Source organism: Lissotriton helveticus, chromosome 4_1 (assembly GCF_964261635.1).
Source record: "Lissotriton helveticus chromosome 4_1, aLisHel1.1, whole genome shotgun sequence".
Taxonomy (NCBI): domain Eukaryota; kingdom Metazoa; phylum Chordata; class Amphibia; order Caudata; family Salamandridae; genus Lissotriton; species Lissotriton helveticus.
In genome coordinates this window covers 1,515,532,116-1,515,559,279 of record NC_136063.1, presented here as the reverse complement: position 1 = coordinate 1,515,559,279, position 27,164 = coordinate 1,515,532,116, and positions in this window count along the sequence as shown.

Below are 27,164 nucleotides of genomic sequence, written 5' to 3'. Positions count from 1 at the left end.
AAAAACTTTGACCCCTCTTGAACAGCCTCTAGAAACAAGCATTTGCAACACAACATGTCTTGCATTTCTGAAAGTTTGAGCTATTGGCGTTTCAAATAATAATGCAACCCCAATAGCTCACACTTTCAGTAATACGAGAGCTATTGCATTGCAAATGTTTTTTTTTCCTATTTATTTATTTTTTAGGCAATAAGCGCCGGTGCCACGATTGCTCAAATAATAAATGGATTGAATTGTTTTTTTGCAATGCAGTGGCTCTCGCATTACTTCAAGTTTGAGCTATAGGCCTTGCATTTTTAGCAAAGCCAATAGCTCAAACTTTCAGTAATGCAAGACCTGTTGCATTGCCAATGCTTGTTACAAAATTGTAATAAGGCATCCAGCAACTTGATTCTTTACATTTTATACAGATATTTTAGAACATTTTTAAAAGATGGAAATGCAGTGTAATGCTTACATGAAAGTTCTAATTATATTTGATTTCTTAGTGCCAGGATACACGTGAACGACATATTGGAAGACGCCACAAGAGGGCGCACAAAGATTAAGAATTAAAAGTTAAATTATGTAGCATTTGAATATCGAAATTATGTTGGGTGCACTTCTGGTATGCTGAAGAGAAGAAAGTGAGGCTAGAGGGCTTTCCGTTATGGGGAAGACTCTGAGTGGGGAGGTGGGAATGAACAGGAGTGAGCGAGGAGTCAGGGAATAGGAGCAATAAAAGGGGACGATAAGGGAAAACAAGCCCGATTCCCAAAGATAAAGGCATCATTAAAATCACAGGCAGCTGCATAGAAATGATGGCAGCAATTACGGGAGGGAGGGAAAGGGCGCAGACGAGGAGGCAACAGATGGACAGAGATGGCGAACCAATAAAACAAGCATTGGAAATGCAATAGGCCTCGTTTTTTAGGTTTCGCCTCGTCGAAAGCTGCGCCGCGCAGCTTTTCGGCGCAGGGCGAAATCTTTTGAGTTACACTGTGTGCTTTAGTTCAACCTCTCTCTTCTATTGGCTAGCTCCATAAATGGAGGCTAGCCATCGGAAGAGAGAACTGTCCGTCATTTCCCGAGGCGATTGGTGGGCGTTCCGCCGATTCTTTCCCTCTCCGCAACGTCATGAAGACGTGGCCACTGTGGGCGTGTACTCTTTTTTTTTTTTATAACGATGTTTGTGTTCATTGTCCGTCTTGTCCCTGTCCCGCTGGCTGTTTCCTGACCACCCTCCCGCTGTCCGTGTGCCTGCCCGACGCCCCCCCGTCCGCGTGCCCCCCCCTGTCCGTGTGCCCGTTAACCCGCCCCCCCCTCCCGCTGTCCGTGAGCCCGTTGACCCCTCCCTCCCGCTGTCCGGCGCAATATGCTGCTAATGCTCATTACACTTGTCCCCAAGTCTCCGCTGCACATGATTATTTTCTCCTTTAGTAGTGCTTGATGTAGCGCTGCGGAGCCCTGCTTGGTTGACATAGTGCTTTGAAGACAGGTTTAGTACATATGAGCGTGTTTTAGAATAAGAGGGATATACACCCGCGTGATCTCATCTATACACCTTTAGCGCCGATCCTTTACAGCGCATAGAAACCTTTAGTCAGTCTCGCCGCGATGAATCACTCCAGGCGCCTCCAGACACAATTCCTGCTCCTGGTGTGACCTTTGTCCACGGAGGTGCGGTGCCACCCTCCCGTGCCTCCAGCTGCCGCCGGGTGCAGGGCTTTGCAGGCGGAGCCCTGGGGGCTCACTCTGTGCTCCCCATCAGGAGTCAGCAGGTTGGTGTGTTTCATCCACGGGGGTTTGCGAGGGGCTCAGTGTGTGCTCGATGTGGCCCTGGCCGTGTGCTGCTGTAGGGCCGGGCTGTGGCTGGATATAGGGTCTGGCCGTGTGCTGATGTATGTCCTGGACTTGTGCTGATGTATGTCCTGGCCGTGTGCTCGCAGTAGGGTCTGGCCGTGTCCTCCCTGTAGGGTCTCGCCGTGTGCTGCTGTAGGGTCTCGCCGTGTGCTGCTGTAGGGTCTCGCCGTGTGCTGCTGTAGGTCCTGGCCGTGTGCTGCTGTAGGTCCTGGCCGTGTGCTGCAGTAGGGTCTGGCCGCGTGCTACTGCAGGGTCTGGCCGTGTGCTGCTGTAGGGTCTCGCCGTGTGCTGCTGTAGGTCCTGGCCGTGTGCTGCAGTAGGTCCTGGCCGTGTGCTGCAGTAGGGTCTGGCCGCGTGCTACTGCAGGGTCTGGCCGTGTGCTGCTGTAGGGTCTGGCCGCGTGCTACTGCAGGGTCTGGCCGTGTGCTGCTGTAGGCCTGTGTGTTGCTCCTGCGGCGCCTCCTCCGGCCGGGGGGAGGGGGCATGGGGGGGGAGGGAAGAGGGCATTGCTCCTTTGCCGGACCTGTGCTGGGGCTTCACACACAATTAATTCCTATCTTTGCTTTCCTCGCAAAGCAACCGATTTCAACAACTCCATTTATATATTTCTATATAACTAGTAATTTATATTTTAATACAATTACTATTATATATTTTAAATATGCTTCTATCCAAATACACACTTCATAAACTATACGATCTATGCGCCAGTTACAGTACCAGAAATAAATGTATTAAAAACAAGCACTGGCATAACCAATAGGTCTCGCCTTTGGGACCTTATAAGTGTTTAGCCATGCAACAGTTGGTGTTGTTGCATCAAGGATATTCTGCTGCATAACTAAATACTTTTAGGGTCCAAAAATCGAGACCTATTGGCTATGCCAATGCTTGTTCTTAATTTGTCTGCGTTTGTAGGTATGACAGACTAAAAATATTTCGGGGATATGTTATGTGACGCCACCTTCATTTTAATCAATGATGTCTGTTTGTAGGTCATATGTGATGCCATTCTTCATTTAAGCCCATTATTGCAGCAAATTTGCTTTGTGCCAATGTGCACCTTTCTTTTGAATTAGTTGTTTTTAATTTACATTATGAAAATTTGGAGCTGGAAAAGTACCCCAGCACTTCCCACGGCACAGACTTCACTGACGCCGGACTTCATTCAACTCCATAAAGCTGAGCCATACTGACTCTTATCGCTCAAAGCTTGAAAATAAGCCCATTGCCCTTTCTCCTTACGTGCTCTGCACTTTGTAATGTTGTATAGGAAGCTGCATGTACAAGCTCTTGATATTGGAGTGCTCGATACTTGTGTCTTCAATGTCGAATTGCTTACTGTATCGCGTATGTGTCACCATTTAGCCACAAACATAAATGTTTCAGCTTTGAATATTTGCATCAATAAATGTACAGATAGTTCCTCCATCCTTTTTATAATTCATATACGCTTTGTGCGAAAGTCCGTCCCTGCGCCATGGCAGAAGCATCCGTGTTTCCTTTCAACAAATGGCTGCGTAGTCCTTTCGCTAAATGTCATTCACCCACCTTAATTTGTGTAGTTATTGGTACTTTGATAACTATATGTTTCTTCTTCAGGGATGCAGAAGACGCTGTATATGGGCACGATGGCTACGACTGTGACTGCAGAGTGCTAGGGAGTGCAGAGTGACTGCAGAGTGCTAGGGAGTGCTAGGGAGTGCAGAGTGACTAGGGAGGGCAGAGTGATTAGGGAGTGCTAGGGAGTGCTAGGGAGTGCAGAGTGCTAGGGAGTGCAGAGTGATAGGGAGTGCAGAGTGACTGCAGAGTGACTAGGGAGTGCAGAGTGACTAGGGAGTGCAGAGTGACTAGGGAGTGCAGAGTGACTAGGGAGTGCAGAGTGGCTTGGGAGTGCAGAGTGACTAGGGAGTGCAAGGGAGTGCAGAGTGCAAGGGAGTGCAGAGTGCAAGGGAGTGCAGAGTCAAGGGAGTGCAGAGTGCTAGGGAGTGCTAGGGAGTGCAGAGTGACTAGGGAGTGCAGAGTGACTAGGGAGTGCAGAGTGCTAGGGAGTGCAGAGTGCAGAGTGACTAGGGAGTGCAGAGTGACTAGGGAGTGCAGAGTAACTAGGGAGTGCGGAGTGCTAGGGAGTGCAGAGTGACTAGGGAGTGCAGAGTGCCAGGGAGTGCAGAGTGACTAGGGAGTGCAGAGTGGCTAGGGAGTGCAGAGTGGCTAGGGAGTGCAAGGGAGTGCAGAGTGCAAGGGAGTGCAGAGTGCAAGGGAGTGCAGAGTGCTAGGGAGTGCTAGGGAGTGCAGAGTGACTAGGGAGTGCAGAGTGACTAGGGAGTGCAGAGTGACTAGAGAGTGCGGAGTGCTTAGTGACTAGGGAGTGCTAGGGAGTGCAGAGTGACTAGGGAGTGCTAGGGAGTGCAGAGTGCTAGGGAGTGCAGAGTGACTAGGGAGGGCTAGGGAGTGCTAGGGAGTGCAGAGTGACTAGGGAGTGCAGAGTGACTAGGGAGTGCAGAGTGGCTAGGGAGTGCAGAGTGACTAGGGAGTGCAAGGGAGTGCAGAGTGCAAGGGAGTGCAGAGTGCAAGGGAGTGCAGAGTCAAGGGAGTGCAGAGTGCTAGGGAGTGCTAGGGAGTGCAGAGTGACTAGGGAGTGCAGAGTGACTAGGGAGTGCAGAGTGCTAGGGAGTGCAGAGTGCAGAGTGACTAAGGAGTGCAGAGTGACTAGGGAGTGCAGAGTAACTAGGGAGTGCGGAGTGCTAGGGAGTGCAGAGTGACTAGGGAGTGCAGAGTGCCAGGGAGTGCAGAGTGACTAGGGAGTGCAGAGTGGCTAGGGAGTGCAGAGTGGCTAGGGAGTGCAAGGGAGTGCAGAGTGCAAGGGAGTGCAGAGTGCAAGGGAGTGCAGAGTGCTAGGGAGTGCTAGGGAGTGCAGAGTGACTAGGGAGTGCAGAGTGACTAGGGAGTGCAGAGTGACTAGAGAGTGCGGAGTGCTTAGTGACTAGGGAGTGCTAGGGAGTGCAGAGTGACTAGGGAGTGCTAGGGAGTGCAGAGTGCTAGGGAGTGCAGAGTGACTAGGGAGTGCTAGGGAGTGCTAGGGAGTGCAGAGTGCTAGGGAGTGCAGAGTGACTAGGGAGGGCTAGGGAGTGCAGAGTGCTAGGGAGTGCAGAGTGACTAGGGAGGGCTAGGGAGTGCTAGGGAGTGCAGAGTGACTAGGGAGTGCTAGGGAGTGCAGAGTGACTAGGGAGTGCTAGGGAGTGCAGAGTGCTAGGGAGTGCAGAGTGCTAGGGAGTGCAGAGTGACTAGGGAGTGCTAGGGAGTGCAGAGTGCTAGGGAGTGCAGAGTGAATAGGGAGGGCTAGGGAGTGCTAGGGAGTGCAGAGTGCTAGGGAGTGCAGAGTGAATAGGGAGGGCTAGGGAGTGCTAGGGAGTGCAGAGTGACTAGGGAGTGCTATGGAGTGCTAGGGACTGCAGAGTGACTGCAGAGATTAAGCTAATGACAATGTAAATAGTTCGAGAATTTGTATCGCGCACTACTCATGACAATGCCATTTATTTATCTGTTTTCAAAACCAACACATAAATACACATTTTGTCATTTACAATGCCAATAGCTCTAACTTTTCCAAAGGCGAAACCATTGCATTGTAAATGCTTGTTTTTTTTGCCTTAGAGCTATTGGCGTTGTAAATGACAATGTATGTTATTTATGAGTGTTCTGTATGTGGTATGTAGTGGAATTATGGGGTTGGATTGGGTGAAGTAAAATATATCATTAATTTATTTGTGTCCCTTATGGGCTGTGATGCAGGCAGCCAGTGACCTCCCACATTATCCACTGAACAGCAGAGATACTGCGCTGCACGGGGTCTAATCTGTTGCCCACAAAACAAAGTTAAGTTGAACAATGAGCAGTTATTGTTTACGTCCAGCTGTGGCACCCCTTGACAGAGTTATTTCTAGGTAATTTGGTTTTGTGGCAGCAGCAGTGACAGCCTCTGCATGCATCCCAATCTTTGTGTGTACATTATTGAACAACGCTTTTTGTCCTGATGATGAAAGGCGGAGTGCACCCTCTCCTCTTTGAAGTAATGCCCATCCTGGAGTGTTTTCAAAGACAGGTCCCTGCATCAAATGCTTTTGACAACAGAGTCACTGCTCATATTTTTCCTTCACATTTATGCCTCCCCCCTCCAACCAAAAAAAGTTGCAGTCACAAACTGTCATGTTAGTTTGTTTGCTGTTATGTTATGTTATGTTACAACTGGATTTGTAGAGTGCACAGCTACTCAGAAGAGTATCCTGGCGCTGAGACAGAAAGCTACAGAGGCCCGAGATGGAGCACCGGTCCCGGGGCGGTCGGCCATTATACTGCTTGTTGGAACAGCCAGGTTTTCAATTGTTTCCTAAAAGCCATTATACTTGTGGCCTGCCTCAACGAAAGAGGCAGCTTGTTCCAGAATCTAGCCACTAGCACTTGGAACAAGCGTCTGCCACGGCGGGCTCTAAGACACTTAGGGATAACGATTAAGGGGCAGATTTACAAGCCCCTTGCGCCACTCTTGCGTCACTTTTCCCATGTTAAAAATGAAGCAAAAGTGGAGCAAGGAGCTTGTAATTAAGCCCCTAAGTGTTGGTGTGCTGAACTAAGAGATCTGCCAGGTGCGTAGTATGAAACTCTTCTACGGATTTAATGCGTTCCATTCCCATGTAGAGCTTTGAAAGCAAGGACAAGTGCTTTGAAAAGTATTCTGCATCGGACAGGCAGCCAATGCAGCTTCTTCAGGTGGTGGGAGATCCGGTCTCTAGGTCCAAGTATCAGGTCGGCCTTGGCTGCCGCGTTCTGCACGATTTGCAGTCTATTGAGCATAAACACCAGAAGGCCCAGATAGAGGACGTTGGCATAGTCCAATCTGGAGGTGATAAGGGCCTGAACGACCGTCTGTCTGTGCGAAGTCGGTAATAGGAAGAGAAACCTAAGGAGCATTTTCAAGAGGCCGAAGCACGTCCCCACTACTGACTGTACTTGAGGCGCCATGGATAAGGCATCATCCATTTTCCCTCCCAGGTTTTTTACAATCTTAACTGCTGACTTGGAGGAGACATGTCCATGGGCCACCATTTTTTCCAGGCATCCGGAGGGGGTGGGGGGGTACCAAAAAAGATAATTTCAGACTTTTCCGGCTTACATTTAAGATGCTTATGTCTGAACCAGGCAAAGATTTCTCTCAAGCATTTATTAATTTTCTCCCCATTAAACTCCTCCCTCTTCTTGCAAGTAAACAGCAGTTGAGTGTCGTCGGCATAGGATATAATCATACCCTCACCCACTTCCGCCAGTGTAACCATGTACAGATTAAAAAGTACAGGGCTGAAGATAGATCCCTTTGGCACGCCGACCTTTAAGGGCGGCACACTGGCCGAAAACAGGGGCAACTAGACCTCTTGTTTTCTATCCTCCAAGAAGGAGGAAAACCACTTCAACACCATGCCCTCGAGTCCACACTTCCATAGGCTCTGCAGGAGGAGACTCTAGGGCACGGTGTCGAAAGCCGCAGAGAGGTCTAGGAGTACTAAAACAGCTTTGCCACCTTTATCCAGGGTCTCTTTGATGGAGTCAGAGACCTCCAGCAAAGCTGTCTCTGTGCTGAGGTTCTGCCTAAAACCGGACTGACTCCGAAGATTATTGGCTTCAGCAAAGTTGCTGATCACAGAGTGAACATATTTCTCTATGGTCTTTGTGAAGAAAGACAGCAGAGAGATCGGTCTGTAGTTAGTTAAGACCATGGGATCGGCCGTAGGTTTTTTCAATAAGGGGATAATTTGTGCGCTCTTCCTGTAGCCGCAGAATAAGTGGTGTCATTTTACAAATGTTTTCTACAGGCTATACTGTACATTCCAAGGAAATCTGAAGATCCAGGCTTTTTTATTGATTTAAAGAAAAGTTGTCACTGCTCTGAAGGCCTGCAGAGCTTGTAATGTCTGGCCCTTCTGAAAGAGGGGTTGTGGGAGGGCATCACAGACATGCTGGCGGCTCTATTTAAACATACAAACACGCCTGGCACGAGAAGCAGATTGTTCACAATCCTTTAGTTCATGCCATACCAGATTTTAAAACTGTGTGGGCATTACAGACTACAATGGGGGTCGGGATGAGTGTGAGGGGGATGGGCAAGCAACAGTGACGGGTGGAGAGTGGGAGTGGAGGCAAGCGACAATGAGCTGGGAGGTAGGGGCGGGAGGCAAACAACAACGGGAGGCGGGCATGTGCAAGAAAATAGGAGGAAGCAACGTGGGCAAAAGACAGAAGAAACAACAAGGAACAGTGAAGAAGATCAGCCCAGCAGTTGGCTAGCAATGATAATATGCTTTCTGCTCACTATTACATGCAGACTGCTGGCAAGTTTTATTTAGAAAGCTCAAGATGTTTCTAAGGTTGTTACAGAGATCCTTAGACAGATTGCACTTCACAACTTGGATTCATGGAAACAGTTCTGTGGCTTATGTGCCTGTTACAAACACCTTCACAAGGAACTAAATGAATCGTTGTGCATGACCTGGTTTGCTGCTTTGGTCCTTCTGTCTAACAACCTTCACAAGGCCTGCTGGGTGAATCCAGGTTTCACCGTTAGGACAGTGTTAACATAAATACCATTGAATTGTATTATACTGTTTTTAGGTGTCAAAAACATTCCTATTGTGTGCTATGTTAAGGACTGTATTAAAGTCAGAAAAGACGAACGTACGTTATATACAGTGCTTTCTGGTAGCTTTCACAGGCATGGGAGAGGCAAGATTGGATATAGTATAAAGGGGAAAATGTGAAAAGTGATGATTTCTTTAACACGGTATACACCTGTTACAACGCAATTTTTACTCCGCACTACCACTACAACGCGACCATTACAACGCATACCATTACAACGCATTGCGCTGGGGGGCGCTCTAGGATAGGGAATAAGTTTAATTTTCTATCCAACACCTTCCCTAGTGTCCACGGGGACTGGAGTTGGAATAGAAAATTATACTTACCACTATCCAGCACCTCTAAGCGCTATGCGTTGTAACGGTATTCGTTGTAAATACCGCGTTGTAATGGTATGCGGAGTAAAAGTATGCGTTGTAACGTCATACATCCCTTTAACACAGATTTATGAAAGAGTTGGGGGGATGCCAGATAAACGGGAAATATTTAAAGGAAACTACAAGCTAGAATTAGTGGGATCAGGGAAGAAAGAAAGAGAAGCAAGAGACAATATAGTTTGCACTAGAAAGATAGAACAGAACCCATGATTCGGAGATATATGAAACATGTTAGAATACAGTCAGAGGTGGAATAGGTAATGAGGACGAAAGAGAAGAGGGAAGAGCTAGAAGGAATATGAATGAAATTTGTCAAAAATGGAACAAAAGAAGCAGCAAAGTCAGATAGGGTTAATGGAGAGGGAATGCCAGTGAGAGGTTTAAAATTGATCTGGCAGTGCACAAGTAGCCATCTGTAATGATATTAAGAATGATATATTGACCATTGGCTCTATTTGGCATAATTAACTCAATTTTCTGTGCTGACTCCATCTTGTGTACTCCATTTTCTGTGCTCAGACGTAGCTGCAAAGTGGGGAGGGCATGATTTTACTCTTCACTTGTTTTTTCTCCTCACCGATCAGAGTGAACAGCTCTGTCTCGGAGTCAAAATACAGGAGCCTGTCCAGCTTCTGTCTTAACCGTGACACAGACCAGTATGGTCAGCTCGGTTTTTCACAACAGAAGAATGAGGCGAGTTTCTAGAACCTTCACCTCACGTTGAGTAAAATGTATTTAAGGCGGGGATTCTTCGTGGGCGGGTGGGAGCTCATTTGTGGAGTAGACGTACTGCCAGAAAGTAATCTGAATTTTGGTACCGATCGAACTCCTTCCTGGGCTGTGGAAAGGTTCCTCCAGCTTGAGTTGGCAAGGATGTTGCATGATTGATCAGTGAGGTATTACTTACTTTGTGTATATGATTTTCTTTGCTCTTTGCTACATGTATATATGCTTCATTGGCTTTGTGCTTGAGTTACTTGATATTTGGGAGTCTGCATTAAACAATGTATGTTGCCTTCCTTTCTAAAATATTGAATTAATAAACGTGTGTGTCACTTTAAATGCACCGGAATTATTTTTCTTGCCTCGCATAAGAGAGTGCTGGGTCTTGCTTTATCACCTCGTCTTGTGGTAGTGCTGTTTTAAATGTCTTATTTAAAGGCGCAGTAGTTCATTTGCCTCCTCTCGGGAGTGCAGGGTTCAGGTGTGTTCTATTGTGTCAAATTACAAGCGCTACATTTTTGGCGTAGTCTGCAGGATACAAAAGAAAATCAAAAGGGGAAAGAAAAATGTTTTCTAGAAAAACGTAGGCAGAATCCCAGATACCAATTGAAATACCTGGATAGGAGGAAATCCCATATGGTATGCTTGCCCACGGGTGGGCTCATTGCGCTTGGTTGAGTGAGAATTGGAATGTGTGTTTAGCTGACGTTGAGCCAGCACGAGTGGTTGCATGTTTGCAAAAAGTGCCTTTTGAGAAAGGGAAAGAGCTTAGCACGTTAGGGCAAAGAGGCTGAATCCTCTCGTAAAACGCATGAAAAATGATTTCAGCTGCAGAACAAACATGAGAAAATAGAAAAACAGTTTGTTGAAGCTAAAAATACCTCTACAATGTTAACTTGTCAGAATAAGTTATTACAAGTTAAGTTGGAAACTTACCAGACTGTGGCAGAAAAGGCTCCAGAAAAGGTTGCCATACACACATGCACAATACAAGTACAAGAAAAGGAGGGGAAGGGTTAACAAGAGAAAAGTACATTTAGCTATTGCAAAGGTAGGAATCGACTGGGACCCAAAAACGTGGTATGGGGATATTTGGTAATATTTGGATTCTTCAGAGTTTTCAGACTCTGGAGGAGAGTGTGATAAAGCCAGTAGTCAGGGTGAGTCGGAAGAATGCAAAGTGGTTCAGGTGAAGCCCATACACCATAGGAAAATACAGTGGTCTGAATTTTCCAAAGGGGGTTGCAATGGATTCTATGGAGGATTTTAATGACCAGTAGATTAATGACATTTTAGACAGATTCCAACAAAGACCTGGAGAATCCCTCCTTACATGGATGATGCGGTTGTTTGATATGGGCGCCTCTGGGGTAATTTTGGATCATGGAGATGCAGTGAAGTTCTGCACACTCAGTACTGACCCTACAGTGCAGGAGCAGTTTAGGAGTTACAATTGCAGTGGTTGGATGCAGTCAGAATACCCAACAAAGTAAGACTGGCCAGTGAATGATAAACCATGGTATACATTGAGAGATGCTATACAGAGACTTAAGGAGGAAGTGATGAAAACTGCTATTTTCTGGATAATGCACATACGTGGATGGATGGACTGTTGACATGTGTCAGTGCGGAATCAAATAATCAGTTTGGCTCCCCCTGCTTACAAACAGGTGATGATGACTTTGCTAATTAATCAGACTGGTAATAATTTAGCGTAGGTGATTGAGGCAGTCCATGAGTTGGGAGAGCCGGAGGACTGGATAAAGACTGAAAGAACTTGCAGGTCTAGGACGCGTATACGCAATAACAGGCTGTCTAGAAGAGACATGTTTTTGTCTTTATTTAATGATGGAATGAAGAAAGAGCAGATAGATTGAATAGAGACTAAAAGTCTATGGGAGATGTATCAGAAAAGAGGGTTGGACAAAAAGGAAGGAAGCAGGAGAGTGAATAAACAAAATAAAATGCAAAGAAAGCCAGAGGTGGATGAAGAGGAAAAGGAGAGTGATAGAACTGCCCATTTGAGTACGAAGGTAAGGAGAGATTGAGAAAGTGAATGGCTCAGTGAGAACCAGAGGGAAGAGGAGTTCCCCCAAGAGTATAGCAGGTTGTACCCAGATTTGACTAGGGCAAGGGTTGACAGATTGAAAGCAGATTAGGAAATATTTCCAGCTCTGGTACAGTAATGGGCTTGTAAAGGCAATAGACCTTATGTTGACATAGAAATTCATTGGAAACATTGTAATGCTCAGAGGGCCCGGGGACTACTAGATACTGGAGTGGAGGCCACTTTTTGATATAATGAAATCCCAAAAAGTTTAAAGGGCAGTATCTCAGAATCACAGGTTTAGGCGGAAAAGGGACACCACCTGTGACGACAAAGGTCCAAATGAAAACAGGGAGCATTCCAAAAAGAAAGTACACTGTATTGATTGTGCCCCTCTCCGAACATATTATTGGAATTGATATCTTGAAGGGAATGACTCTGTATTTGGAGGATGGGTACTATCAATTTGGATCAAAAAGGTATAATTCAGTTGGCGGCGTAAGAGTGGGTCACTTGAAGATTCCTCCAGTGAAGATGCCCCAGGCTACTAAAGTAATTCATTTGAAACAGTACAGAATTCCAGGAGGGCATTGGGAGATCAGTGCAACAATACAGGACTTGATAGAGGCAAGGGTGGTGACTCCGATCACAACAGCCTGGAATAACCCCATGTGGCCTGTGCGCTAAAGTGACAATAGTTGGCGCATGACAGTTGATTTTCGTGCATTGAACAAGCACCCACCTCCTTTGACTGCCGCTGTCCCAGATATTGTGACCTTAATTGATAAAATACAGAAGCATCCTGACACTTGGTATGCGACTATTCATATTGCCAATGCTTTCTTTTCTATTCCGTACCGTAACCAAAACTGGGTCTGGGCTCACGGGCAATAAGGACAAGCCTCACTATAAACTATAAACCAAAAAACGCTCCAGTATTGCCCACTAATTGGGAAGGGGGCCTAAAATGTGCCGCACGACTTACTCAAAAAATCAGTAAGTCTTTGGAACCATTGTTTATTCCAGAACAAAGCTGTTATTTTATTTTTCAATTTATATCAAACCGTCATTAAACAATATTCACACATTTATATACAACAATATTTACACTCCACATTCCACACAATCATTCTCATCCTTGGTACCACGTTCCACCATACATACATACCCTCTCAAACAAAAGAACAATTGACATTTAGTTTTCATGCAACAAATAATCAAGAATTTGATTTAAAGGAAAAACAACACGGGAAATCATATAAGACTTTTTAGAAAATGAATTGCTATTTCGAGAAATTATCCTAGTGTTGTATGCAACGGCCTACGCGTTTCAAAAACCCAATGTTTTGAGGGAATTCTCATCAGGACCACGTAGCTCAAGGTGCTTGTTTTCTTGTACCTCAAGAGTTATTCATCCATTTGTACCATATTAATAAGGTGGAGTGTGGGAATTTTCAATTATTATTCGGAAGCAGCGTATCTTGGGCATCCGCCGGGGGGAACCGTCCCGGGTTGGAATCAGTCCCCGTTAAGGCTGTTTTTGTGGAGCCGCGTTTCTCAAGTTCAACAGGCTGCTAGCGTCCACCGCCTCCTCAGATTCCAACATCTCCTGAATGCCAAGAGCATTTCTCATTCTCATGGATTGGTAGGAAATTCACATTCAGAAAGCTACCTTTTGGGTACTTACATAGTCCTACTATCTGTCACCGACTGGTGGCGGAGCATTTAGATGAGGTATTAGTTATTCCTGAAGTACAGCCTTGCCATTATATTGATGACGTAATGATAAAGGGAGAGACAAAAGAGCAAGTGCAGAATCAATTGGACAGGATTGTGGAGCATCTGCATAGCAAAGGGTGGGAGATAAATCCCTCAAAGGAACAAGGACCGCTCAAAATGTGAAGTTTTTGGGTAATGAATGGCATCACGGTCAAAAAGAGGTGGTGCCACAGGTGAAACAAAAGATCAAAGAATTTGCTAATCCACGAAATAGAAAGGAAGGTTCATTGGATTGTTTGGTTTTTGGAGACAACACATCCCTCACTAGAGTCAGATTTTGACCCCTTTGTACAAAGTTTCGCGAAAGAAAAATGCATTTGAATGGTGAGAGCAACTGCAAATTGTGTTTGAATCAGCAAAAGAGGCTATACAGTGTGCTTTGGATTTGTGGCCAGTACGGGAGGGGGATGTTGAGCTGAATGTGACAGTGCAAGGACTGTATGCTAATTGGAGTCTGTGGCAGAAGCAAGGAAAAAGGATGCCTTTAGGATTTTGGACAAAGAAATTGCCAGATGCTGGAGAGTGGTACCTTTGAAAAACAGTTGATTGCATGTTATTGGGCCCTGGTGGATACTAAGCAATTGACCAAGGGCACAATGTGATTTTGAGACCTGAGATTCCTGTAATGCAAGGTGATGAGTTCCCCCAAGACTCACAGAACAGGACACGCGCAAGAAGCCAGCATAATCCAATAGAAGTGGTACATACAGGATAGGTCCCAAAGGCACTGCGGTGTTGCATGAACAGGTGGTACAATCCCCAATGGGAGATACAGAGGTGTTGCATGATGCACCTGAGATACAGGAGTCTTCTGTGAAGTGGGGTAGGCCATTTGAAGAATTGTCCTTAGAGGACAAGAAGCATGTGAGGTTTACTGATGGTTTAGCCAGGTATGTAGGGGCTAGAAGGCACTGGAGGGCGGTGTCCTACAATCCTGTGACAAAATAATTATTTACCACAACTGGAGAGGGAAATAGTAGCCAGTTTGCAGAACTATATGCTGTGTATCAAGCTTTGAAACAAGAATTACCAGGAAAATGTCATATATACATTGACTCGTGGTCCACTGCCAATGGGTTAGCCACTTATTATTATTATTATGAAGACATTTATTAAGCGCACAGCTACCCCCAACGGGGGTGTCCCGGCGCTGAGGAATGCGGATCAAGGGGAGAGGAAATTTACTGAACCGAAAATAGAAAAGTTTTCAGTTTGCCCCTGAATTGAGACTCGGTGTCAATGAGCCGAAGGCTGATGGGAAGGGAGTTCCAGAGTTTTGACACTACCACTGAAAACGCTCTGCCACCCTTTCTTGCTAAGCGGAATCTAGGGGTGAGCAGAAGGCGACGATGGTTGGACCTGAGATTAAGGGAGGATTGGACTGGTTTTAGTCTATGTCTCAGGTATTTTGGGCCTTTTCCGTTGAGGGCCCTGAAAGCTAGGACCAGGGCCTTGGCTTCCCATGTGGCATACCCCTAACTGGATGATATATTCAAAGGAAGAGTGGGGTACGGAACTGTGGAAAGAGATCTGGACCATGTTGCCACAAAGCACAGTTACAGTGTGTCATGTAGATGCTCGCTGTTCCACCGGCTCACTTGACCGCTGGTTTAATTCCCTCACAGATAAAAAAGCTAAGATTTCGGAGGCCGAGGTAATGGGCTATTTGTCAGCATACCCTACATAGACCAGTCCCACAGATAATGAGAGGCCAGCTAGGCAGAGGAAAATTACCAGCACAGATCAGGCAGATTGATTACATTGGGCCCCTGCCAAATAATCGAGGGTGTCAATATGTGTGCATGGCTGTAGACACATACTCTGGATATTTGATAGCATTTCCATGTAACCGTGCTACTCTGTTGAACACATTGAAAACATTAGACTTGGTGATTTTGTATTATTGAATTCCATTGCAGATTCAAAGTGACAATGGGTCTCATTTCATTTTATTTTTTTATTTTTTTTTAAATATATTTTTTATTTTCAAAAGTTAGTCACACTTTATACATTATACATTATTCATTATTCAATGAATTTCTTTTACTAAATATAAACCAAAGATATACCAAGATACACAGATATACAATTCCTTTCATTACATTTCGTCATTTTAACACAAAATTATTCAAAACAAAACAAAGCAAGATATTCGATCATCCTATTCCCTCCTTCCATCTTATGATGGGATCCCATATCCTCAGCCCCTTCAATCTCCCTCTCTTCCCTTTACGAGCATAAATATTTTTCTCTATATTATAGGATGCTAATAGGTTAGCCAACCAACACTGTACTGTCGGTGGATTCTTGTCCAGCCAGGCCCGAGCTATCATTAATCTGTATACCGCCATCGCCACAAATATAAATTCCTGCTGTATCCCAATATTAGCCCTACCTACCCCTAATAGGATCCAAGACGAGGTGAGCTTTATTCGAATCCCTAATGTGCTATCCATAAAGCTTTCGATATCTCTAAGGAGTGTATGGAGTTGCGGGCATGTGGCAAACATGTGTATACTGTCTGCCTCGGCGGCATTACATCTCGAGCAGGAAGTTCCCTCAGTGCCTCCCCATTGTGCTATCCTAGCAGGAGTAATATATACCGAGTACATGGTTTTATAATGTTGGGATTGAAGAGAGGATGCACACAATATCGAACGGCCTAGATCTAATGACTCCTGAAACCAACCTGTTTCTCCCTGTATTTTCGCCTCCCATTTATTGCTGTATTTTTCTAGATCATCAATTTTCTCTTTTGCCAAACTCGCATATATTGAACGAATCGAACGATCTCCTGCTATTCTTATTTTTTCCAATATTTCATTCTTATTAAATCCTCCTGGTCCTCCTTGTTTGCTACCTAAATAGCTCCTAATCTGGAGATACTTAAAGAAGTCTCTGTTACTCAAATCAAATTTCTTTCTTAGATCCACAAACTGTACCACTCCCTCCGGTTTCAATATATTGCCTATTTGTACAATCCCTCTTTCCGCCCAGTTCAACATAGTTTGATCTCCACACATTTCCAAGGGGAATGACTTATTTTTATACAGTCTTACATATCGATTATATCTTCCCAATTTACATTTTTTCAAAAATGCATTCCATATTTTAACAGCTGCCAGTAGCGTCTTGAACCTCATTCTTTTAAAGTATCCATAATTTATACAATTTAATAAACAATCTCCCGCTTCCGCCCCTGCTACCGCTGTATATATTTTTGTAGAAAAACAGTCAACCCTCGGATCGCCATCATTACCACCTATTAATCATTGCATGTATTGCAATGCCACAGCCATATAGTACAATCTGAAGTCCGGAGCGCCCCATCCTCCCCTCTCTCTGGGTAGGGTCATAATTCTGTATGCTCTGCGTGTTTTGCCGTGTGCCCAAATAAACCTATTACAAATTGCCTCCAGTGTGTTAAACCAACTGACCTCAAAAAATAAAGGGATTGATCTAAAAAAGTAAAGAAACTTAGGTAAAATTAACATCTTTATAACATTAGTGCACCCCACCAGTGACAAGTGCAGATTATTCATTCTTTCCAAATCCCCTTTTACTTGTGTCATTAATGGAGTCATATTATTACCCACCACCAGGTCTAGATTTGCCACTATTGCAACCCCCAGGTAAATTGCTGAGGTAACTACTCTACTATCGTTACAAGTGACGCGACTATTCTCAACTATCTGAGTTTTACTTCTATTCAGACTATATCCGGAGACCTGACCAAAATGCTGAGCCTCCACCTCCCTAATGGCAACTCCGGGGTCAGGTGTTAATATGGCAACGTCATCCGCATACGCCGGAGTTTTAAATCTACATCCATTTATGTTCATTGCCGGTATATCTGGATTTCGCTCTAATCTACGCAAATAGGGATCAAGATAAAGCGCAAATAGCAGGGGAGATGAAGGGCAACCCTGTCTTGTTCCTCTCTTTATTATAACCTCTTCCGAGTATCCTCTGTTCACTTTTATGTTGGCTGATGGGTTTCTGTATAAAGTTTGTGTGGCTTTTATAAAGCTTTCTCCTATTCCGCTCCACCTCATAACTGACCATAAAAATCCCCAGGAGACCCTATTGAACGCTTTTTCAGCATCTAGAAATAATGCTGCCATAGGGTCTCCTAGGGTATTTGCTGCATCAAACATTGTTATTACTTGTCTTATGTGCTGTGTTGATACTTTCCCCGGGATGAAACCATGTTGGGAGGGACAGACCATACTTTCTATCACCCTTGATAACCTTTTGGCCAGCATTTTTGAGTAAATCTTAACGTCTGAATTCATCAGTGTAATTGGCCGGTATGAACCTGTGTTTATCGTAGGTTTCCCTTTTTTGCTATTACAATAATGTCTGCCCCTCCCCATGATTCCGGTATTGACTCTCCCTTCTGTGCCAGCAACATTATACTAAACACATCCCCCAGTATAGTTTCTTTAAATGTTTTATAAAATGCCAACGGAATCTGGTCTGGGCCTGCGGCTTTCCCTGCCGGTAAGTCTCCTACTGCTGCTCCAAACTCTTCTATCTGAAATACTGCTTCAAGGTAGGCCTTATCCTCTATTGATAACTTTGAAGGGGGTATATCGCTCAAGTAGCTTTCTGCATCTTCTACTCCTGCCACATCATCTGCATCGTAAAGGCCTAACTAATATTGCCTAAATACCTCCCTTATCTGGTCTGGTTCTTTAATCTCCCTAATGTCTAATACTGCTCCTCTCTGTGTAGTCCGAACAGCTCAAATATGTCCCACCCGCTCGCTAAGCTCGTAAACCCTCTCCTTTCTTGCCAGATATTTTTCCACTGTTCTCTTAGCGATCCCTTCTGCTGCCTCTGCCCTAAGTGCTATACCTTTTAGTAATATCTGATCTAACGGGGATTGTTGTCTAATAGCCAATTCTAGTTCATCCTCCACTCTCAAGATGCTTCTATTCATTTCTTCCATTTTTAACTTTTCCCTTTTTTGTCTCAAAAAAACATAGCTCATTGTCTCCCCCCTAACTCCAGCCTTAAATGTATCCCAAACTATGCCTTGGGGTGCCGTGTTTCTATTTATATCCCAGAAATTCGTCATCCAGTTTGTCATGGTTATTCTATATTCGTGATCCTGCAGCAAAGCCCTTTCGAAAGTCCACTGTGTCTCTTTTCTTTGGGATTGCCCTAGTCTAACTGTCAATACTAGCGGGCTGTGATCTGATATAATACGTGGGTGTTTTTCTATTTCTGAACCTGTTAACAAACTATTTGAAATTAGGAAGTAGTCTAACCTAACTAAAACCTGATGTGGGGCTGAATAAAAAGTGCTTCCATCCAAGTTCGGATGCCATTTTATCCATGGGTCTATCAAAGCATTATTTATCACCATTTCCGACAAAGCTTTGTATGTTTTTTTTCTTTCTACCTTGGTATTGAAACCCTGGTTGTATAAATGAACTACCTGGGTCATGTAGGTTAAAGTCACCACAACATGTAATTGGTTCCTTCCATTGTGCCAGTTCTACATCCAAGTATTGAAAAATGTCCGGGTCATCATCAGTGGACCCATAGACTGAAACCAGCGTAATTGTCTCCCCTTTGAATACTAGCTCCAACAATACCCATCTTCCCCATTGATCTTCTTTTTTCCTCTTTACCTCCGTATCTTTCTTTCTACCCAACACTACCACCCCTCTAGTTTTTGTCCCTTGATTAGTTTTTGCCAAAACCGCAAATCCCAGCTGCTCCATGAGCGATGCATTACTGCCTTCTATATGTGTCTCTTGCAGACAGACCAGATCTAAATTCAAAGTATTTAATAATGCAGCAACTCTATGTCTTTTATTTATGTCATTCAGTCCACAGACATTTATCGAGACTATCCTACATGACATTGGAGTTAGTCCTATTGCCAATAAGTACCCCTACTGCTTTGTTTGAACGTAAATATGTTGTAGAAGTTGCATATACCTGTGTGTTTTGTACATCTTGTGCATCTGGCATGTGTTTCACCATTTCTCCTCCTGTCCCTGTGCTGTGCCAATTTTAAAACACCCGATCTTCGTGACTCTTTTCTTCCCTCTCCTTTACCCACCCCAATCCGCCCCCCCCATTATCTCCTCCCCTCCCTCCCTTCCACCCCTTTACAGGCAAATAGGTCGTCCGACCTATATGTGACTGCATCGAGTTCTGCTTGTCGCTCCCCCCTCCTGCTTATTTCTACTGTCCTCTTGCTGTGATGCTTTATTTTTAAAAAATCTTTGCCCCTGCTACCCCAAAAAACTAAATTCATAGGAGGGTGCCACAAACCCCTATTTCATACAGTTAATAGCCCATTAGTATGTGGGTTTCTTCATCACTTTCCCTAATCCACTTTCTAATCCTTCAGTTGTTCTAGGAAATGTTGGGCTTTAATCTCTGAAACAAACATCCAGGTTCCCTTTCACCACCACCTTAAGTCTAGAGGGACAGAGAAGATATGCTTCTGCCCCTAAAGCCTGAAAGGGAGCTATCATCTGCCTCATTTTCCATCTACGCTCTACCGTCATGTGGCAGAAATCGGGTCTCGTGAAAAATGTAACATCTTTGAATGTACGTCTTCTGTCGGGCCTTGCTTTATCTATGAGTTCCTGTCTTAACAAGTAGTTCCCTATATTGACTAGAATTGTCCTGGGTAGCAGCTCTCTCCCTTCTTTAGCCTGCTCTTTCCTTAAGACAAAAGGGAACCGATGCACCCTCTGGACCTCCTTTTCCCACTGCCACTGGGATTCTGGAAAGGCCCCTTTTAGTAAATCTACAACAAATTGTCTTATATACTGCCCTTCTGACCCTTCTGCCACACCCAAAATTATTCCGTCTCTGTCTGTTCTCAAAATCTTCCATCTTCCAGCGTAAGTCTTCTGCCATTTTCTCATGTTCAGTTTTAAAAGATTGCCATCTCCCAACATCATCCTCCAACTTCCCAGTGCGTTCTTCCACCTCAGTTACTCTATCCACTACTTCTTTATATTGTTTATTGATTTTCCTAAGAGACCCTTGAATTTTCTTTGTGTCTTGTCTCGCTCTGCGACTATCAGCCCTTGCCTCGGCTTGCATTTGTTTTAAAGTAGTGAATAGGATCTCAAAAGGATCACTATGGGCAGACTCCCCCGCTGCTCCAGCTCCACCAATATCCCGGTATTCCTGCGATGTAGCTGAGTAGTCCCACTCTAAACGTCTTTCAGTGTGATAAGGGGACCCTGTACCTCGTCTTCTTGATCTAGGGACTTTTTTCCTTTGAGTAGAGTCTTTTCCCGAAGTATCTGAACCAGAGTCCGAGCCCTCCTCCTCCCCCTCCTCTGAGCTCTCTGAAACTATCGACTCCGACTCTGTTCCTTCATTCACAGAGAAGAAGCACTCTCCCTCCAGAGAAACACCTTCACCCCATTCTTTAACATTTTTATCTTGGACCTTTTCCACATCGTTTTTACCAATGAGGCTGTCTCTGTCTCTGCTCTGCCGTGCATTATTCAACTGTTGAGTACATTGTCTATGTTTATCAGAGTTCATTTCTGCTTCCATTGATAATAGAGCCTCTAGCATGTCTGAGTTAACTTGATCCTTGCAACCTAACGACTTGTTGCTACCATCTTCACTCGTTTCACTTACTTTAATTATTGGCTCGTTTGTATTCTCCTCTGACACTGCTGGCACTACTGGTAGCGCTTCAAGCGGTTCCTCTGATACTAAATCTTTCTGTAATGCATCTCCTTCGTTGAGAGGGTGACTGGACGTCTGGTTGTTCTCAGCGCCTTGCTCAACCTGCTTGCCTTGCTCAGGACTCGAGCGTTGCTTAGCAACCTGCTCCTCGGCGTTCGGTGTGGCGTCCTCGAGGACGTTCGCGTTGCTCTCCTGCTGCGCCTGCTGTTCCTGTGTGTCTTCGGTTTGCCCAGGGACCTTCGCGGAAAAAACCTTGTTTAAGGTGGGTTGCCGCATCAGAAAATCTTTCCCCTTCTGGGGGTCTGCTCCCCTATTAGTTTTGTCCGCTCTGCCCCCTTTCTGTGCTCGTGCTTCCGCAGTGTTTGCAGCCGCGCTTCCAGCCGCGCTCCCTGTTGCCGCTCCCGGCTTATCCCGCAGCTCCGTCTTCCTTCTGACAGCGGGAGCTAAGACTGCCGGGTTCTTCCTTACCGCACCTGTGGAATTCCCGGGCTTGCCCATGCCTGAATCCAAGCTTGGTGTGCACACGACAGCCGGTTTCTTCATTATTGTAGCATCCGGCGTTCCCTTCTTTTTGTCTGGTTTGACGCTCCGCAGGGGCATCTTAATAATCGATTTATCCGCGCTGCTAGCCCAACGCGACCACTTCGCTTTCAGCCAGTGCCAGGTCCAGATCGGACCGCCTCCAGTTAGCCACTTTGTCAAATGTTTATATTCCTTCAGGCTTTCCTTCCACCAGCAAGCACCGGCCATCTAGTCATCTTAGCTCACAGCATACAATCCTCATAGCTCGGCTTATGCAGGAGAGGGAGAGAAGTGCGACTTCTCAGCACAACCCTTCAGCGGCCATCTTGCCCCTGACAATGGGTCTCATTTCAAAGGGAAATTGGTGCAGGATTATTGTGCACAACACAACATTGAGTGGGTCTTTCATATTCGGTATTACCCTCAAGGCTGCGGGTTTAATTGAGCGCATGAATGGATTGTTCAAAGATCAATTAAGAAAATTGTCTGATGGGTCATTGAAAAATTGGAGGGATCATTTGAATAAAGCATTACAAATACTGAACAATAGACCCTTAGCAAATGCAGAAACCCTCTTATGTGAATGCTAACCCCAGCCTTGCAGATTCAGCCTCATGTAGCTACTAATACAATCCTATACTGGGAGACAGCTCCTGGAGCTTTGACTCCATACCAGGTGACACCAGAGACTGCAGGTCTTGATATACATGCTTTAAAACTGTACAGACTCAAACCAAGAGATATAGCAGTCATTGAGACAGGATTGGGAATCCAGATTCCCCTGCAGCGGTTGTATGACATCACAATGCATGCTTTTACCACGCATGCCATTACAACGCAGTTTTTACAACGCAAGTCATTACAACGACTTGCGTTGTGGGGCGCTGGATAGTGGAATAGTTGAATTTTCTATTACAACTCTAGTCCCCGTGGATCGTAGGGAAGGTGTTGGATAGAAAATTAAGCTATTCCCTATCCTACAGAGCCCTCCAGCGCAAGTCTTTGTAATGACTTGTGTTGTAATGGTTGCGTTGTAATGGTAGTGTGGGGTAAAAGTTGCGTTGTAAAGGATGTTCCCCCCTGGAGCACTTTGGCTTGATTGATCCTCAATCTGGATTGGCTTTAAAAGGCATTCAACTGCTGGCAGGGGCCATTGATGCAGACTATAAAGAAGAAATCAAGGTCATCCTACTGAATAGTAGAGATGCTGATTTGATAATACAACCTGGAGATGGAGTCACTCAAATAGTGATCATGCCAGTATTCAGAGGGATAGTCAAGTAGGGGACTGCCCCAGCCCTTTCCACCATGTGTGGGGAAGAAGGGTTTGGCTCTACTGACAAGAATCCAGGAGCCACAGTGTGGGTAGAATCTCTAAATAGTCCAGCTGAACAGGCAGAGGGTATTGCAACATGAAAGGACAACGTCCTGTTAGTCATGAAACCAGGGCATGAAAAATGGGAACATGTGCTTGCTGATCAATGCTACTTGCAAGAATGAATAATATTTGTTTGTTCTATGTTCTTTTAGCTCACAGCATGGCATGTGTGTAGTCTGCTAGCGCTCGCTGGAGTGTGTTTGGTCGTGTTCGAGTGGGGTCGCAGGGGACCTGGAGCCCGTTACTCCGAAGTTGCCAGCTGACCATGCAGATCAACAGCATTGCTGACCCAACCTGACAACGCGTGGTCCTATCTTGCATAGACAGTCCTCAACAGGTCGTACTTTTGCATGACAAGCAACCATGAATATTATCTCCACATGCCTCGTAGCTATACCTACCCCCGTCGATGTACTATTGCTGTCATTAAATGTTACAAATACCAACAGAGCAGTAGAGGAAAATGATGTTAAAACTCACCTGTCACCTCATGAGCTTTGCCGATTTTGTCCAGAATCTACTGATGATACTTGGAAAAATCTAACACAAGGGATAATGTTCAATGTCTTTGAAGGTGATATTTGTTACAATCTAACTTGTGACCCCATTACAATTGGTAAATGTGCTCAAAATACGACTTGAAGGAACTGAGTCACAAATGACGTGGGTACAATAAACTCTTTGCAAAAATCAAAATGAAATTGAAACCACCCAATACTGCGGGAGCGAAGAATAATCCCACTCCTCCTCCACATAAGTCTCCACCGCCTATCTTATATACCGGCAAAGGCAGACAAGGACCACTGAGGAAGGTGGGGGGAAAAAACAAAACATGGAGACCAGGTATGTGGACCAACACTGGTGGCGAGATATCCCCTTCCTCTGTATAGACTGGGACCCCAAGGCAATCTACAAAATGCAACATAATGCAGGTTAACACCGCAAAATCACACACATACGCACATGATTAGGCATAACACTTCGGCAACAGGACAACTCTCTTACCCCTTGCATAGGTTCCAACGGCCCATTCTGGTGTCCTCAGCACGATCACTTGAGCCACACTGTACAATAATCCAGGGGTAACTATGGTTCCAACGTCCAGAGAAGGAAATGGGAGTCCCAAAACAAAACACCTTCTTCTTATCCAAAATATAGGGTCGGGGGAAAAAGCCAAAACACAGCAAAAAAAACCCCACTCTACTAACTCATCCTCATAATGGGTGCACCCACAGTAGAAACAAATTTCTCACTGGGCTCTAGAAAATCTCCGCGCCAGGGGGAGTATAAAAACATGAGGAAATAAACAGAAAACGCAGCCGCGTTATGGACTCCGCTACATATGATCCCGTAGCGGTGAAAACAAAAGAAAAAGGAAAAAAGACTAAAACTTAATGAGAAGAGAACAACAGGCAGAACTGCCTCTACTCTTCCCCAACCTCAGGAGAACAAAAACGGATGTCTCGCTAAATCGTGGAATCCAGCATGGGCTCTTAGTCTGAGTTACCAGCCTTCAGCGATCCGTGTCCACAAAACAAGAAGTCAGGCAATTCAGGAAAACAGGAAGTTCCAGGGCTCCAGGGTTACCAGCACAGACCTTCCAGGTCACAGGACCGGGAAAGAATCCAAGCATTGATCAAGTGCTGGAAAGGAGGTTATGTACTCCGTGATACCCCACCCATATCCTCAAGTGCACGCCCAATCAAGCACGCATGGCAGGCAAAACAGGACAACAAACGGAGGTCAGAAGGCTCCGCTCCATTAATTCTCAACAATAACAACATCCTGACCCGAAGTACGGCGCCAACCGCGAGGTGCGAGGTGGCAGGCCCGGAGTCAATCAGACCCACAAAGAACAGTACCTTGGAATTAATGAAAACAAAGACATTTCACAGCGTCGGGGAGCTGTGGCTTTGTAGGCAGTCGGCGGCATCAGTTCCTTACGACCCCAGTGGAGGTGCAGCCTCTGTTCCTTACCGCAGCGCAGGAGAGGCGAGACGACTGTTCCTTACTGTGTCGGGGAGGTGACGTCACGATGGCACCGAAACCACTGCCCCTTATGATGGCGCGATATCGATAGGTCTGGGGATCACCCACGTTGAGGATCGCCGCCGCAATGATGAAGTCGACTCTGGAGTCAATGCGGCACAGCAGCAGGCATCGGGCCTACGTCGCAAGTCGGAGCAGTGCTCACCGCTTCGGTGCAGGGTACGGCATCGCTCGCCGGCGTTGGTGTTGCAATTTCCTTCCATAGCAGCTGACACAGCAGTCCCAAATGCAGGGCGACAGAAAGGGTGAAGTCTTTGTGTTCCTGAGACTCCAGACAGGAGACAAGCTCAGTTTCAATCCCATGGAGATCTTTTCTTCAAGCAGGTGACAAAGCAAAACAGCAAAGTCTTTTTCTCCTTTTCTTGGCAGCAAGCAGCAACTGCAGGCCAGCCCCAGACAGCAAACAGCACAGGGGTGGTATTCCTCCTCAGCTTCTCCGGCTCTCCTCCTTGGTAAATGTTTCCTCTTGATTTCCCAGAAGTGATCTAAAAGTCTGGGGTCTGGGCCCCACTTTTTATACACACAAATCCTTTGCTCTCTGAAGGCAGAGAGTGTCTGTACCCAGCCAAAACCAGTTCTGTCCTCACTGGTGCAGCTTCCTGGCAGGAGGTAGAGACAGCATTGTTGAAGGTAGACCAGGCCCAGGCGGGTGAAAAGGAAATCGCCTCCCCTACCCTAAATGCAGCCCAGCCCTTTTCAGCCAAGCCCTGACTCATCAGACTTCTGGAGCCACGGCCCTTCTCCAGCCCCTGTCATCCAAAAGCCAGACATGCAATACACAAACCTAGCAAAGGCACACTGGATGGTTAGGCAAGAAAATACCCACTTTCTGAAAGTGGTATTTTTGAACACAAAATGTAAAAATCACTTAACATTCTGAGCTCAGGCATACTAAACTTTTCTTTTCTATCACGTTCCTAGGGTCAGTTATGTTTATGAGATGTTATAAAAAAACGACCCTTTCTGTACTCTTGGAACAGATAGGCTTGCATTAGTGAAAAACAAAATTGGCAGTATTTCACTATCAGGACATGCCACACACATCAGGGCATGTCCTACCTTTCACATACAATGCACCCTGCCCACAGGGGTACCTTGAGCTTACCTTAGGGGTGACTAACATGCAGAAAAGGCAAGGTTTGGGGACTGGCAAGTGTGTGCACTTGCCAAGTCGACTTGGCAGTCCCTGACTGCAGACAGGCTCTGCAATGGCAGGCCCGAGCCACATTTTACCTGCTGCTTCTGTGAGTGGCCCAATCAGTGCTGCAAACCCACCAGCAGCATTTGATTTACAGGCCCTGGGCACACATTGTGCACTGTACTAGGGCCTGACAAGTAAATCAAATAACCAATAATGGACTTACTAATCCATAACAACAATTTACAAAGGGAGCACTTGCACTTTAGTACTGAACAGCAGTGGCAAAGTGCCCAAAGCATCTAGACCAGCAAAAACACAGGAGGTAACAGCAAAAAATGGAAGGTAGACCCCACGCCAATGGTGCCAAGTCTAACATGTAGTATCTGCAGCCAGTCATTTCAGGCATGTTAAATTGCCTGTAGGGTGGTTATTTCCATGTGGTAATGTTACATATACATACATTCCCACAAATATCACAGGTGGACTGTCTGCCTTCACTAGATTAGGCCTCATGACGTTCCCACTAAATCCATCATCACATGTCCAGAATAAGAGAGAAGCTGTTCAACTCAGTGAACATTGTGATTTTTAAATTAATTTACTATCTAAGTCTGAATATATAAGTTTAGCTGCTTGAATAGTAGGAATTACAGGCCTAACCATTTATAAATCTAGGGCTGTTAGTGAATTAGCATGTTTGATGGTGAAAAATATTAATCATACATCAGTTGCTTAAGCAGAATTATTATTAGATGTGAGAGGGGCAAGAAAAGCTATCCTACAGAACAGAGCCGCGATTGATTATTTACTATTGAAACTTGATCATGTATGTTCAGACTTCGAGGGAATGTGTTGCTTTAATCTCTCAGATCATTCTAAATCAAATCTGTTCCACATTGAAGCTTTACACAAGTTAGCTAAAGATGTCAAGCAGTA